General features: G+C 44.4%; 1 protein-coding gene across 1 annotated transcript in view; it reads left to right on the top strand.

Moving 5' to 3' along the window:
• Positions 1 to 208: 208 nt before the first annotated feature.
• The window catches only part of LOC147700359 (uncharacterized), a 50,239-nt gene continuing 33,700 nt past the window's right edge, over positions 209 to 16,747 (top strand). The window contains exons 1-2 of the mRNA XM_086935729.1: positions 209 to 267; positions 15,748 to 15,781. The gene's annotated coding sequence lies outside the window, so the exon portion shown is untranslated. The remainder of the gene's footprint in view (positions 268 to 15,747; positions 15,782 to 16,747) is intronic.

The following is a 16,747-nucleotide window of genomic DNA, read 5'->3' on the forward strand; positions in this document are numbered from 1 at the left end:
GTCTGTCTCCATCCCTGTGCTCAGTGACTCCCCTGACTGTGGTGTCTGTCTCCACCCTGAGCCATCAGAGACACATTCCTGCATAAGGAGGGCACATGAAGGGCAGTCGCCGTGACCCCACCCTGAACCCACAGGGGAACTGGGTAAGCAGGTCTGGGGTCACGTGACGCTCTTCCACCAATCCCAGCGTGTGAGCTTTTAAGAGCCTGTCGAGCAGGTGAGTGGATCTGAGTCCAGTGCGAGCTGAGAGGTGTGTGGGGGCCGCAGGTGAGTGGGGGCGCTTTGGGGGCGCATTGAGCTGTGATAGTTCAGGTGTGCACTTGTCCCTGGCTGAGGGGCAGCTTATACGTGTCGGCGTGGGCCTATGGTTAATTGTTTAATTAATCGGTTTTGTTTTTTGGATCATTAAAACATTCCTTGTTGGGGGGGGGGTTCTCAAACTACTTAGTATTCCGTTTTGTATTTGAGCAAACTCGGGCGATGCAGCACTTGTCGTCTCCGCCCTCGCCCCCCTCCCCCCCCCCCCGCCCCTGGGGCCCCCGAGCAGCTATTACTGTGAAGACTGGGCACATCTGTAACATCTGTTTGTAGCAGCGGGATATTTCCAAGCGTTGGGCGTCTCTAGCGTCCGATGAGTGCTTCATAGCGCTAAGAATGAGAGAAGCGGCCGCTTTGCTTTCTTTTTCCGTGTTCTAGCCGCGCCTCTCGGGCTGGCCGTGGCTTGTGGTTTCTTTTCTTGCCTGGTCTGTGGGGCGCCCTGGGTGTGGCGCTTGTACGGACAGGGAGGGGAGGAGGGGGGTGTCTCCACGGACCCCTTCCGGGGCTCGTTGCGGGTATTCTAGTGTCGATGTCTGGGTTTTCAGGCTCATTGCTCTCTCCCAAAATAAGTCTTCGTTTTAGGCGCTGAGGCTGCGTCACCCCGTGAGCCCGAGTTTGAACGGGTGAATTTAAAACAACTTGGAGTGTGGCTGTATTTTTCTTTCCCCCTCGCAATCATGGGGCAGATTTACAAGCCGCTCGCGCCACTTTTTACATGTTAAAAATAACGCAAAAGTGGCGCAGAGGCTTGTAAATCTGCCCAAAAGAGTTTTCCTGAAGGCTCTGGTCTCTTCTGTTCTCCCCCCCTCCCCCCCCCCCCCCCTGTGTCTGCAGGTGAAGCTCGGGGGGCAAAGGAGTTCGTAAATTCCCCGCTCCTGAACGCAGGTGAAAGAGACACCGATGCTTTTTATTTTGATGTCTTTTGCTGTCTGTTTTCACTGCAGTTTTGTTGCGCGCGCGGTAAGTGTTTTACGGAGAGAAAGGTTTAAAGAGAAATAAAACCCAGTGTTGTAAGTCCATGTCTGACCGCAGGGCTCGAGTCGGGGCACCACGCGGGTGGACGGCGTCCCCCCCCCCCCCCTCCTTATTTTACCGGGAGCTCGGTAACTGGAGCAAATGGAGCCAAACATTTATTTATTTGTTTAATGCATTTTTATAAAGCGCGGACTTTACCCGAAGGTGTCGGAGCACTGTACAAAAGAACCAGTTACGTTACATGAGAGAACTGTTGCAGGAATAGAGCAAACAAAAATAGCATGAACAAACTGTACAAGCAAAAGTAAGAATAAATATGACAAATTTTACAATGACTAAAGAACTTCCTGGCGAACAATAGCAAGCCATAGAATCAAACAAACGCAGGCAAAAGCAACACAATTCCAAGCACAGGATGTATAAGCAAAAATATAAGCGTTTAGGCCAACAAAAGTGTCAGCCCAGTCACGCACTCTTCATTTAGTGATATTCCACACCTTTTACTTTTTTGCAGCGTAATCAATACTTCTCAGATGCTTTTCATTCATTTATTTCTATGTTAATTTCTCAAATGATTCATGTTTTATATCATATGTTTTTCAACAATCACTTTACATTGTAATCACGCAATTTATTCAACTTGATGGTCACATTTCCTATGAGTAAATGACAACCACATTTTCAGTCCATAACAAATCTTGATCACATGCCCGATGCGTTTCGGCACCATCAGTGCCTTCCTCAGGGGCTTTCACTATAACGAAAGAAATGAAAACCATAGTGTTGATCTTGTATGCTCACGGATGCTCATGTTGTTAGAATAACTGGTCAAATTAGGTCATACCTTGTAAATATAGTAGCTCAGCGTGTTAAATCTGTAATAGATGCATATCAAAATCCGTTTTATATGTTCCTACTTATAGGCCAGAGGGTGGATGTAAACATTAATATTGTTGTAATCTTACCGATACGTTTCTGAGGTTTATTGGCGTATGTGCTGTAATGAAAAACACCTATAGATAATAATGTACCATAGTGCCATATATTGGGTTATCTGAACCATACTAGTTGATCGTCCTGTGTGAGACTACAAATCATACCTGTAGTTGAAACTCTTTGCTTTAGACCTAAATGGCAACAAGAGATAAATGGAATCAATTGTGGGTTCTTACTTGTCACGGGTTTAGCTGGAATCATATTAGTGACCGTATTCGCATACCTGTGGTTATATTGTCCGATATATCTGCAAAAATACAAAGAATACCTATTGGAATCGGAAATGCCGCTGTGTTTATGATAAATAAAAAACGCGGTAAATAATGTTGTATTCGAAACTCGTTTTGAGGAGTTTTCACTACTATATCAAAAAACGGACCGTTCCTATTTCCAAACCGAACAGAATGGTCATCGCTTACCTAAAATGCGGCGTTCTCGCGTATTAACTGGGGGTCTTGTGTGCTCGAAGAAGCTGTATGCCCCGAGTTTATCATAATAAATCGGCGTCTCCCTGTGTAGCCTCAAATAACGGACTACCCGTCGGCGATGGAACCTAACTATGTTTGTATCGTCGCCATCTTAAGATGGTGTTTATAATATGATATTTTCATAGTATTCCTCAAAAACTAGTTTGTCCACGTAAACCAAAGTGTTCCGGTTTACGGTAATATAAGTCGACGCTCTTCTCTAAGGATATTGTTGGTAATCTGATTCGTACAAAACATCTCAAGTTTAAAATGAACCGAGTTTGTGTTTATTGATAGTCCAGGTTTTGATGTAATATCCAGAGCTGTCCACTGGACATGCCTGTCCTATAAATTACTGGTGTGTTGCTAGTCTTATGTGCATATATGAAGTTCCAATATCGTGACATTTATGCCTATAATTATCTCAGTTGTTACATGATAACATTCATATTAACATATGTATTATTTTAACTGTTTGTAAATCTCCTATAATTCATATGTAATGTAACATTCATACCTATAATCATATCTAAAATGCTCCATGATACCATTCATATTAACATTTACGTTATTATACTCATTTGTAAGTCTCGTATGGTCCATATGTTATAAAATAAACCCTATGTGTAGACTGACTTGGTTACAGAGTATTTAATATTGGGTTGACTTAGTCTACATTCTTATGTCTGTTTATAGATAGCAGGCTAAATCATATCTGTCATTGAGCCCTACCGGCCTCATTGTATTCAGGGTTTTGATCCAATACAACTCTCGCTGCAGAAGTTCCTGTCTTATATCTATGCCCTGTATTAGATCCACCTTTTTTCAATAATCATGAACCGTAATTGTGAAATGGAATGATTCTGTTCCTTCCAGTGTGTAGCCAGTGGGGATGGTAACGTTTGATTTCTGATTTTGCTTTTGTGTTCTGTAATTCTGATTTTAATTTTACGTTCCGTTTTGCCCACATACATTTTCCCGCACGGACATTTAATCCCATAAATCACATTCTGTGAGTTACTGTCACTTGTGTGTCTTAGTTTGACTGGTTTGCCAGTTGTGGGATGGGTAAGTATGTTTCCGATCACAATATTACAATGTATACAATTTTGACACCGTGTTGTTCCTTTATTATTGATCTCTTTCCTGCCGGTATCTTGACGTTTCAGTAGTTCTTTTAGATTCCTGCCTCTAGTGTACGCGTGTAATGGTGTCTCTTTGAATAAACCCTTGAAATCTGTTTCATTGGATAATAGTTCCCATCCCCGGATAATGATTTTTTAATGGCTGTAGATTGTGTTGTGTATTTAGACACAAATACCATTTTTTTGCCAGTTGTTCTGATTTTTGTTTGTAGTAACTCCTGTCTGCTTAAATTCAAAGCTCTATCCTTGCTCTGATTCAACACTTCCATTGGGTATCCCTTTTCCTTGTATTTGACAAGATGTTCCTCCATTGTAGTCTGACCTATCACTGTATCTGAAAATATCCTTTTTATTCGTATCAATTGCGAGTATGGTAAGTTATTGAGTAGGCTTCTTGGGTGGAAGCTCGAGTAAAGCAAGGCGTTATTCCGTTCTGTGGGTTTGGTGTACAGTTGGGTCTGAAACCCAGTTGAGGTTTTTGTTATTCTCACATCCAGGAAGTCCATCTTTTGATGATTTATTTTGTAAGTCAACTGTATTCTTGGGTTTACTGTGTTTAGATCTCTGATCAATTGTTCTAATTCTCCTGTCCTAGCTTGCCATATCAAGAATATATCATCGATGAATCGACAATACATCTTGATATTCTTCCAGTGCTCAGTGTTCATCAAATTGTCTGCCTCGAATTGAGCCATAAAGATGTTTGCGTATGCTGGCGCCCCTGAAAAGCCCATAGAAGTGCCTGTCAGTTGGCCATGATGCCTCTTGTTCCACTCAAAATAACTGTTCTGTAGGCAAAATTTTAAAAGCTGTAGTTGGAAGACTTTTTCAACCTGTAGTTCATCCATTTGTAAAAGTGCCCATTCGACAGCCTCTTTTTCAGCCATGTGGAGGATGGACGTGTATAGCGCTACCACGTTAATGGTACATAAAATCCAATTGTCTTGAAAGTCTTTAGTTGAATCAGTCAGTTTATTAAAAAAATCTGTTGTATCCCGGATATTGGATTGCCATCCTTGAACGAATTGTTGCAGAAAATAATCCAAATATCGTCCGAGGGGATCAAAAACTGACCCGCACCCCGAGACGATTGGTATGAATGGAGGGTCCTTGGGGTCTTTATGGAACTTTGGGATCGTATACAGTCTTGGGCATCTTGGGTGAGTCGTGGAAAGATATGCTTGGGTGTTTCCATTTATCCATCCTTGATGCATAGCTTCCTTTAGTAGTTGGTTGAGAATAGTTTGTATTTGTGAGGTTGGTTCTAGTTCCAAAGCGAGATGTATTACTGTCCTCAACATGCTGATTAACCTTCATGTTGTAATAGCTAGTGTCCATAACAATTGCTCCTCCTTTATCTGCTGAATGAATTGTCAACTCTGAGTTGTTGGATAGATTCTGCAATGTGTTTCTTTCTGAGTTTGTCAAATTCTGTTTTACTTTCTTGAAATCCAATGCCTCTATATCCCTTTTGACCATAATTTCGAAAGTGTCCAACATCTTATGCGAAACCGGGGGTTGATATGTGCTTTTGGGTTTCAATGATCCTCCTGTTTCTTGTGTAGACTGTGGTGTAGTTTCCACTACATTTGTAAAGAAATGTCGTAAACGCAAAGTTCTCATGAAGCGATAAAGTGCAGCCTCTGTCTCTATTTCATTTGCCATGGTAGTTGGTACAAATGTTAACCCTTTGTTTAACACATTAAGTTGATATTTGGTCAAATCAATTGTTGATATGTTAATTATCAAACCACTGTCCTCCCGCTCCGGAGTGACTTTCCTGCCGCTTCCTCTCCTTGTCGGGCGGCTTCGCCTATTGTTCCTGGTAACTCCGTTGGTTGTAGCCTTTTGTTCTGAACCTTGGATAAAAAAGCCACACTGCTAGTAGATGCTTCTCCTCCTGTTGGTTCTGTGCTTGCTGTTGTTATTTGTGCGGTCAAGTTTACCGGTCCCCTACTTAACGTAATCTCCTTATCTGTTACCAGACTTTCTTCCGAGGAGTGTGGTGCTGCTGTTGTTTTCTTGGGGTCAAATCTTCTCCTTGTGGAAATGTCCGCCCACGTGTAAACTTCATTAAGTTTGTAATCTATTGTATCCTGCTTGTATTTGCGGAGTTTGCCTTCTTGGAGTTTTTTGCTGTACTTATTCAATTTCTGGTTGATTGCTTCCAAACTTATTTGCCATGTGTTTATTTCCATCCTGTTTTCCAATTCGCTTTTCAAGATGAGGATCTCTTCCTCCAACTCCCGGATTGTTTTTGACAGTTCCTCCACTATAAGTAGTGTAAGGTCCAACGAACACTTATTCAAAATGCTGTACCAATTGTCCATAAACTTGGCATTTAAATTGAAGCGAAATAGCATTGGTTTTATGGATAGTCTTAAGCCTCTCGGTATTCTTTTTGCTTTATGGTATTGCACTAGTGTAGATGCATGCATTCTTTGCTTTAATTGACGTCAGGTTAGATACTCCAGTTGTTTGAGTTGTTGGCTGATTGAGCTTCCATGGGCGTCTTTGGTTCGTACTTCCTGAATTAGTGAATATATCTCATCTGCTTGATCATATGTATATGCCAGTGTTGTAGCTCTATTGTCCGTTATACCTGTGATTTGATCGAATTGCATTTTCCTGGTTGGGTGCTGCCCCACTGTTTTGACAAAGAGTGAAAAGGTTATTAAGGGGTTCGCGGGGAGCACTCCTGGTATCCTTATTTTTATCCTGCTATTCTACTGGTGCTGTGACTGATAAGGGATGTCAATCCTTTGGATGCATAAGAGTTTAGGCCAACAAAAGTGTCAGCCCAGTCACGCACTGTTCATTTAGTGATATTCCACACCGTTTACTTTTTTGCAGCGTAATCAATACTTCATCAGATGCTTTTCATTCATTATTTCTATGTTAATTTCTCAAATGATTCATGTTTTATATCACATGTTTTTCAACAATCACTTTACATTGTAATCACACAATTTATACAACTTGATGGTCACATTTCCTATGAGTAAATGACAACCACATTTTCAGTACATAACAAATCTTGATCACATGCCCGATGCGTTTCGGCACCATCAGTGCCTTCCTCAGGGGATTTCACTATAAAGAAAGAAATGAAAACCATAGTGTTTATCTTGTATGCTCATGTTGTTAGAATAACTGGTCAAATTAGGTCATACCTTGTAAATATAGTAGCTCAGTGTGTTAAATCTGTAATAAATGCATATCAAAATCAGTTTTATATGTTCCTACTTATAGGCCAAAGGGTGGGTGTAAACATTAATTTTGTTGTAATCTTACCGATACGTTTCTGAGGTTTATTGGCGTATGTGCTGTAATGCTGTAATGTTAGCGCCGAGATACAGGAAGGTATTTGTGCGCTTTAGAAATTTCATAAACAAACAAATAAATAAATAATGAAAAACACCTATAGATAATAATGTACCACAGTGCCATGTATTGGGTTATCTGAACCATACTAGTTGATCGGCCTGTGTGAGACTACAAATCATACCTGTAGTTGAAACTCTTTGCTTTAGACCTAAATGGCAACACAAGATAAATTGAATCAATTGTGGGTTCTTACTTGTCACAGGTTTATATGGAATCATATTAGTGACCGTATTCGCATACCTTTGGTTATATTGTCCGTCATTTGAGGCTGCACAGGGAGACGCCGATTTATTATGATCAACTCGAGGAATACAGCTTCTTCGAGCACACGAGCACAGAAGACCCCCAGTTAATACGCGAGAACGTCGCATTTTAGGTAAGTGATGACAATTGTGTTCGGTTTGGAAATAGGATTGGTCCGTTTTTTGATATAGTTGTGAAAACTCCTCAAAATGAGTTGCGAATACAACATTATTTACCGCGTTTTTTATTTATCATAAACACAGCGGCATTTCCGATTCCAATAGGTATTCTTTGTATTTTTGTAGATATATCGGACAATATAACCACAGATATGCGAATACGGTCACTAATATGATTCCAGCTAAACCCGTGACAAGTAAGAACCCACAATTGATTCCATGTATCTCTTGTTGCCAATTAGGTCTAAAGCAAAGAGTTTCAACTACAGGTATGATTCGTAGTCTCACACAGGACGATCAACTAGTATGGTTCAGATAACCCAATATATGGCACTACGGTACATTATTATCTATATGTGTTTTTCATTTCAGAACATACGCCAATAAACCTCAGAAACTTATCGGTAAGATTACAACAATATTAATGTTTACATCCACCCTCTGGCCTATAAGTAGGAACATATAAAACTGATTTTGATATGCATTTATTACAGATTTAACACGCTGAGCTACTATATTTACAAGGTATAACCTAATTTGACCAGTTATTCTAACAACATGAGCATCCGTGAGCATACAAGATCAACACTATGGTTTTCATTTCTTTCGTTATAGTGAAAGCCCCTGAGGAAGGCACTGATGGTGCCGAAACGCATCGGGCATGTGATCAAGATTTGTTATGTACTGAAAATGTGGTTGTCATTTACTCATAGGAAATGTGACCATCAAGGTGAATAAATTGCGCGATTACAATGTAAAGTGATTGTTGAAAAACATGTGATATAAAACATGAATCATACGAGAAATTACCATAGAAATAAATGAATGAAAAGCATGAAGTATTGATTACGCTGCAAAAAAGTAAAAGGTGTGGAATATCACTAAATAAACAGTGCGTGACTGGGCTGACACTTTTGTTGGCCTAAACTCTTATGCATCCAAAGGATTGACATCCCTTATCAGTCACAGCACCAGTAGAATAGCAGGATAAAAATAAGGATACCAGGAGTGCTCCCCGCGAACCCCTTTATAACCTTAAGCAAAAATATAAACATATGTGACAAATTTACAATGACTAAAGAACTTCCAGGCAGGGTCTGAGAAGGAGGGAATTAGTTCTGAAAGTGTCTTTGGAATAAAAGAGATTTGAGGTCCGCTTTGAAGATCTGGATGGAGGTGATGGCACGGAGCGAAGGAGGAAGCGAGTTCCAGGTTCTCACCACATTACCTGAGAACGATTGTGCCAACAGTTTTTCTCTTTTGAAGGAAGGAGGGGGTTTCAAGAAGGAACTTTTCCGCATTCCGAGAAGGTCTTGAGGCTCCAGACAGTTTGAGTTTATTCGCCAGATAGAGAGGGGAGGAAGAGTGCAAAGCTTTGTGGGTGATGCACGCTGTTTGTAGATAGCTCTAGCCTCGATGGGAAGCCATCGGAGAGAAGACAGGATAGGAGTGATGTGGTCACTTCATTTGTACCCTGAAAAGAAGCGAGCTGCTGAATGGAGGACGGATTTGAGGGGGGAGAGGTGAGATTTGGGAAGGCCAGTCAGAAGAGAATTACAATAGTCAAGTCTAGAGAGAACTAGCGATTGGACCAAGGTTCTCTCTTTGGCCTCTCTGGGGCGAGATTGGAGCTCATTCAGAATGCTGCTCACGCGCTGGCTTCTCTGATGCAATCGCATCTAAGGGGTGAGCGAGGGAAGGCAATGAGTCTGATGATGCAAGCCACCTTTTGTGACATCACTTCCTGTCGTTACGTCAGCTTCCCCCCCCCACTTCTTTTTTATTTTTTAGGAATTCTGCCCTGGCCGCCACGTTCCAAGTGCTATTTGGGTTCACACGTGATAAGTGATGCTCCTAATAAGAACGTGTGCAAAGGAGACCCACTCGCGGGGGGGCAGGTACACGAGACCAGGTGAAATCGGTGGGAGCCACAGACCCTCTTGCAAGCAAAAAAAATAATGTTCTTCCCCTGACTGCTGGTGGGCAGGAGCACACTGCCATGCTCAGCGGCACGCTGCCATGCTCAGCGGCACACTGCCATGCTCAGCGGCACACTGCCATGCTCAGCGGCACACTGCCATGCTCAGCGGCACACTGCCATGCTCAGCGGCACACTGCCTTGTTCAGCGGCACACTGCCATGTTCAGCGGCACACTGCCACTGCCATGTTCAGCGGCACGCTGCCATGCTCAGCGGCACGCTGCCATGCTCAGCGGCACACTGCCATGCTCAGCGGCACACTGCCATGCTCAGCGGCACACTGCCATGCTCAGCGGCACACTGCCTTGTTCAGCGGCACACTGCCACTGCCATGTTCAGCGGCACGCTGCCATGCTCAGCGGCACACTGCCATGCTCAGCGGCACACTGCCATGTTCAGCGGCACACTGCCATGTTCAGCGGCACACTGCCACTGCCATGTTCAGCGGCACACTGCCACTGCCATGTTCAGCGGCACACTGCCATGTTCAGCGGCACACTGCCATGCTCAGCGGCCCGGACCCCCACCCCACCACCCTCCTTGCACCTGTTTCCTGTGGCATCCGTAGGCCACGTCAAGCCTAGGGTGACCAGAATTTTAAAGCAAAAAAGAGGACATTTCACAAAAATAGGACTATAATTTTACATCAAGCGAGCGCACAGAATGACAGCGCTCCTCAGTAGAAAATGACAAAACACACAGTAAGGACATACATAAGATGCAATTTTTATACCCAGTAGCTTGCCTGTTAATTAAATTGCTTTCTTGGAACAACTGCTAACTACCCCCGCTTTGTAAAACATAATCCCCCCCCCCCCACCCCGTTTTAGTCGACCCTCTCCAAAAACGGGGACATGAGCTAAATTTCTCGAAATCTGCCCGGACAGCTGGTGAAAACCCGGGACCGACTAATAAAATCCAGGACGCCTGGTCACCCTAGTCAAGCCCCCTTGATCAGTGCGGAAGCCATAAGGGGCTTAACAGGAGTATCTTGCCAGCACTGTAGGGCCCTCTGTGAGGAGAACCTCGCAGGGCAGATGGGCATGTCGCCCTGGCTTCCCTGCTGTCGCCCGTCTCCCTGGTCTGAGCCAGGTGAGCTGCCCTGCCTGCACTGGACTGGGAGGCCAGCGGGCTCCTAAAATAGACCTGTCCAATCCACATTTGCTGCTTTGGGTGTGTTTGTTGGGGGGTACAGGATTTAGTGCGGTAATATGAGCAAAGCTGACATCCCACCCCTATTTCTCAACCGGTGTTGTAAAGTTAGGCTTTAGCCTAGTGCACTTATGATTGACAACAGGTCTGCCGAGTATCACACATCAGGCGTGACTCTAACGCATTTCAGTGTGGTGTTCCGCATCACCGCACTGAAATGCATTGTCACACATTTTAATGCCACTTATGTTTGCAGTGTAGTATCTAATTTGGTCTGACTGCACTAAAGCTGTAGTCACCATCCCATCCAGGTGAGCGCACTGTGTGGAGTCACTCACCCTCAACCAGGACCGAAGTACAACCAGTGGAGAGATATTATCCCTTCCCAGGCCATCAGCCCTCTTAGCCCTGAAGAAGTTGTGGGTCCATTTCCCTGGGGCCGCTCTCCCCGAGAGAGAGAGAGAGAGGGAGTGATTTTCAGTGTTGGACATCAGATGGGAGACACTGCAAGGGCGGACAGAGATTGCATTTGTGGACCCTAGAAGGGTCCCTAGAGACTCAGATCCCAAGGTACTTAAAACCCTCAGTGGCCTCCTCAAGCTGGAGCCCCCAGGCGAGTTGAGGTGCCCCACCACTATGGACATACAACACCAACTTGGTCCAATTGATTTTATATCCAGCAATGCTGCTGAACGCCCTGAAGATGTTCAGAACCCTGTGAAGGGACGTTGTCGGTGATGCAAGATTGATTAAAATGTCATCCGCATAAACCGATATGCGGTCCTCCCAACCAGAGGTCCATCTGAGCCCCCTGACAATAGGGTCTCTTCGCACCCACATTGCCAGAGGCTCTTTTAGAGAGGGCAAAAAGCAGCGGGGACAAGGGGCAACCCTGCCTGGTGCCCCTGCCGAGTACAAAAGTGGAGAAATTTCTGTTGTTAACCACTATTTGGGCTAGTGGCTGCTGATAGAGGAGAAAAACCCATTGGATGTATTCCGGACCCAGGCCTAATTTTTGGAGTACTGCAAACAGATGGGCCCACTCGATGGTGTCAAACACTGCAGCAGCATCGAGGCAAACCACTACTGCATCCTCGCAAATGGTGGAGGTTCAGCTCAAAACACCTTGGAGTCTGCGCAGGTTGAGGGAGGTTTTTCTAGCGGGCATGAATCCCAATTTGTTCGGATGGACCAAACAGGCAATAAAACTCAGCAGGTGAGAACCTTCACCAGGATCTTAGCCTCGCCATTGGGTAGGGATATTGGCCTATAGGAGGAGCATTTATTACGTGGCTTGCCCTCCTTGTGAATGACTAAAACAATCATACGCCGCTGGTCAACCAGCAGTATTCCAGCCTCCCTGCTTTTGAGAAACATTCTAGTAAGATATGGAGCGATCTTACCCACCGTAAATTTGAACAACTCAATAGGCAAGCCGTTAGGGCCTGAGGCATTCCCTCCTCGTAAGTCATGTATAGCTTTTTCCACCTTCGCCTCCATAAGGTCAAGATCCAAATCGAGGCACTCCTCCTCCGTAAGCAGCGGTAGCGAGATGTTGTGCAGGAAGTAGGATGCTTCCTCCTCCTTGTGCAAGGATTGAGATGTATAGAGGGTCTGGTAGTACTGGCCAAAGGCTTCTGCTATATCATGCGGGGCATTGAGGCGGAGGCCACTATCCGCTTCTGTTTCAACCACTACCTGGTGGGCCTGTTCCTTACGGTCCAACCAGGCCAGTAATTTAACAGCCTTGTCTCCTACATCATAAATCCTGCTGAGTGTCGCTCTACGGTTTGCCCAGGCAGCCTCAGTAGCTAAAGCTGTATATGCCTTGGTTTTAATTTGCAATTCGTGCCGCAACTCCTCCGAGTCCTGCCCACTAAGTGCCCCCTTCAACTTAAGAATATCACCCTCCAAGCGGGTCATATCCGCACTTCTTTCCTTCCGCAATTTGAGACAGAGCCACACCCCAAATTACTGTCTTGTAAGCCTCCCACAATGTCGCTGATGAATCAACTGACCCCTCAATCTCCCGAGTCACCAAGGATCTTATCACTAACCTGAGGATTCTTAAGGTACCAGGGGTCAATTGGTGCCCTGCGGCCAATAGTTGGTTCCCCCACCTCAAGTCGACACAAAATTGGATAGTGGTTTGAAATGCCACTAGCCAAGTGTTGGATTTCCTTGACACTGTCTTTTTGGTGGGGTAAGGACAGGACATAATCTATCCGGGACATACTGCAATGCGCACCAGAATTAAATGTATACTGTTGTTCAACAGGCTGCAGTTTCCTTCAAACATCTACAAGGCCCAGTGCTAAAAAAAAAAACGTGAATCTGCATTCAGGAGGGGGGCAAAGCCCTTGCGGGCCAGCGAACAAGGGAGCTGGAGACAATGGAGTTAAAATCTCCACCAATCAATACTCGACTCTCCGGCAGCCCCAGGAGAAGACTTCCCAGGTCCACAAAAGCCTGGGCACGTAGGCCCAGCGGTACGTAGGCTGAAAGAAGATTTAGGATAGCCCCCTCCCAGGTCCCAGAAATGGGCACAAACCTACTCAAGCTATCTGTGCGGACAAGGTCAATCATCATGGGGAATGATATCTGTAGCAGTATTCCCAGGCCCCGGAGCCAGACCCAAAAGCAGAATGCGCCACCAATATGAATCCCCATCTGGACATAGCCTTGCAGGCATTTCCTAATAGGTGACTTTCCTGCAACAAGACAACATCAGGGGAGTGAAGCTTCAGGAATAGGTTTCTTTTAAACAACAGTGGTGACCCAATTAAAGTCAACTAGGGACCTTGGGAATCAATTATTTAACACAACAGTGGTCCCTAAGAGAGAATGAGCAGAAAGCAATGAATACAGACCCAATCAGTGCTGTATTGGTTGAACTTGTCCAGCCTGACAGTGGTTCAATGTTTAATTAGTCAACAATTCTTTAGGTAATGTGCGGACAAAGATACTGAAGTGGGACACAAGCATGCGTCCTACTATAGAAACATAGAGCCATACAGTTGGGGAAACATCACAAAACTTTTCATACATACACTGTGATGGTATTATCTCCTATGTAGAGTTGTTCCTTGCGATTTGTTTGTCTATTGATGATTTGTCTTGGAAACTGTGAGCATAGACTGAGCCTCCCCTTAATGTTTCCCCGTCATTAGACTGTGAAATTAACGATTCTAGGCTTGTGAAATGAGTAATTGTATTTGAAGTGTCACAATCATATCAGTTTTCCTCTCCCCACCATTTTCTTCTACAGTTTCCACTGTACGGATTGCAGGCAGCCTGAGTTCTGGTCTGGCCACAGTCCGGTGTCTCAAAACTGCTCCACCGTAAGGCCATCTCTTCCTGGCTGTTATCCTGGTGGCTTTGTTGCGTTGAATGGCAGGCATACTTCACTCTCTGTGTCTCTCAGACTCAGGCCCATCGACATGGCAAAGGCTGGATGGTCGGCCACTGCTGCTGTGACCACACACACTGTACACCCGGGCTGGCATCACTCCAAACACAAGTGAACGAACTACGGCTGAGTTGTCGTTGACTGATTCCACTGGTAGTCATTCATTAAAGGTGCGCAAGCTAACAAATCAACAGGAAGAGCCAAGCAAGGGTTGGCTCTGACTCTTTGAGCCTGTGCACGAGCCGAGCCTTGAAAATATATAGCATATAAACTGATAGAGCGCGCGGGATCACTAGCTCAATTTTAACCCCTTCCATGCTGATGACGAACCCCAGCCGTCATGCACTACAGTGCTCGTGTGCTGATGACGGCTGGGGTTCGTCATGACCCGCCCTTGTTCATTTGTTTACAGCACAGGGGCGGAAACGGGCCAGCAGCGAAGGGGTTAACATACTCACCTGGGCCCATAACACATTAACACCTTTGAACTAGTGATCCTGCTTAACTAATTTCTTTTTTTCACCTATCAGTAAATTGAGGTCTTTTCAGGACCTATACCTGTAAACCATGACTTACCAATCCTTGTCACCTTGGCTATACGTCCTATGGATCAAAGGGAGTTAGAATAAAAACAGGTATTTACTTAAACATTTATCCCATCCTAAAATAACCACAGACTCTGGAGGAGGGGGGGGGGGTGGGGATGGGGAGGGGGGCGGGGGTGAGGGGAGTTTAAAAGTTTATCTATGCAAGTTTTAAGTGAGTCTTTGACCAAATTACAGAAGTCATGAATTTAATGAGCAAGAATATGATTATTAAAAGGTAAAGTTTGCAATAAATCACAGTAACACCTTAATAGATTGGTACCTGGGAAGGGTGAGACAGGGAAACAGCAGAAAGACATCCCACACGGATTATATTTACCTAGAATGATGCGATGACCAGTCCTGGTCGCGGGCTGGGGCAAATATCAGGACCAGGCACCCGACAAATCAGGCACCCACAGGGCAATACAGGTGCAGTTCAGGACAGGTGACCTCTACTAAAGTGCAACGCCAGCGTCACCCCCCCCCCCTCTCTCTGGATAAGTCAATTTAGTACCCCGATTGGGTAATCGATAACCTCAAATTTTCAGACAGAGTGCTCCGCCAGCACCTCTGTTCTCGATCTCCTATAGCCGCCGTTGGGTCAGTGACAGGTAAGCTATTCGGACAAGTCTGACAAAAATCTCCATCTAAACCTACCTTAGATATACCATTTCGAGGGCAATGTACCACCCCTAAATGGTGCAAATATATGTGTTCCCCTTCAGTGATTGGTTGGAAAGACGAGGAGAGGTCATCACACCATACTAAGCTGAGGTCATTTCAATTCGATTCATATTGATTGAATCCCCACCCACAATATTATTTTCCCATGATTTTAATCCGCCCAACAATATTGTCATACAAATTATATGCATTGTATTTATTTGAGTCTTCTTGCTTCCTTTCTAGAGGTCAGCAGAGCAGGATCCCAGGCACATCGTGGGTAAGAAGGGTCTTGGCTGTAGTTCAGTGCCAAAGCTTCAGCACTTTTGGAGACGTAATGCGCTTGCGCAGGGCCGACAAAGATGGGGACACTCTGGATATTCAGGCCCAAATACGAACTAGCAGCAAAGTCAAAGAGACACATTAGAATACAAAAATACATGATTACACTGTATACCCCCATCTCTACTCTAACCCCATTACTTTATTTTAACTTGTGCATTATTGATTAGGCAGAACGAACAAGTTTTAGTACAAGCAGCAGCATAGAGTTAGCATGTGAAATTTAAAGCGGCCATTTTGGCACTAGTGCGCAGAAGCAAAGAATTCCCACCAAGCATAGAAGTACGTCACGCCACGTAGAAGAGACAGCCGCAGGCGCAAAAGGTTTCCCGTGTTGCGGTGGCCATTTTAATGAATCGGGTTACTGTTAGTAAAAGCACATGTGCAAGCTTCCCCTAGATACTAGAAATTTTGTGTTTGTGCAAATATTAGTGAACAAAACATGTTGGTTGATATATTACAGGTTATTTAGAGAGGGCTGAGTACAAGCAAGTCAAAACCATGCAACAAATAAAGTGTTAGAATATGATATGTGTTGTAATAAGCTTTGGTCTCAAGTCTGGATTATGGAGCACTGTGCATGTCCCACTCGTGAGTCCAAAGTTCCAGAACAGGCAGGATTTACAGCCGGCCAGGGGTGAGCTGCTGTGACCTTCGCAGGCTGTGACTTTGGAAATAAAGTTTACTTACCCCACTGCATCTGTGTAATGCTTCTAAGAATATGGTATCTTCAAAATCGAAATAAGTGTATTTCTTTAACACGAAGAAGAGTTCCAACTTCATATGTCAGATCGTATCTTTGCATTGAGAATTATGTATTCAAAAAAGTAAGGTTTTAAACATGAACTGACCGACATTTCTGCGCTCACGCTGATGTTAATGACATTAGTGGACTAAGTTTAGT

The sequence above is a fragment of the Lissotriton vulgaris genome, chromosome 8, assembly GCF_964263255.1.
Source record: "Lissotriton vulgaris chromosome 8, aLisVul1.2, whole genome shotgun sequence".
Classification (NCBI taxonomy): Eukaryota; Metazoa; Chordata; class Amphibia; order Caudata; family Salamandridae; genus Lissotriton; species Lissotriton vulgaris.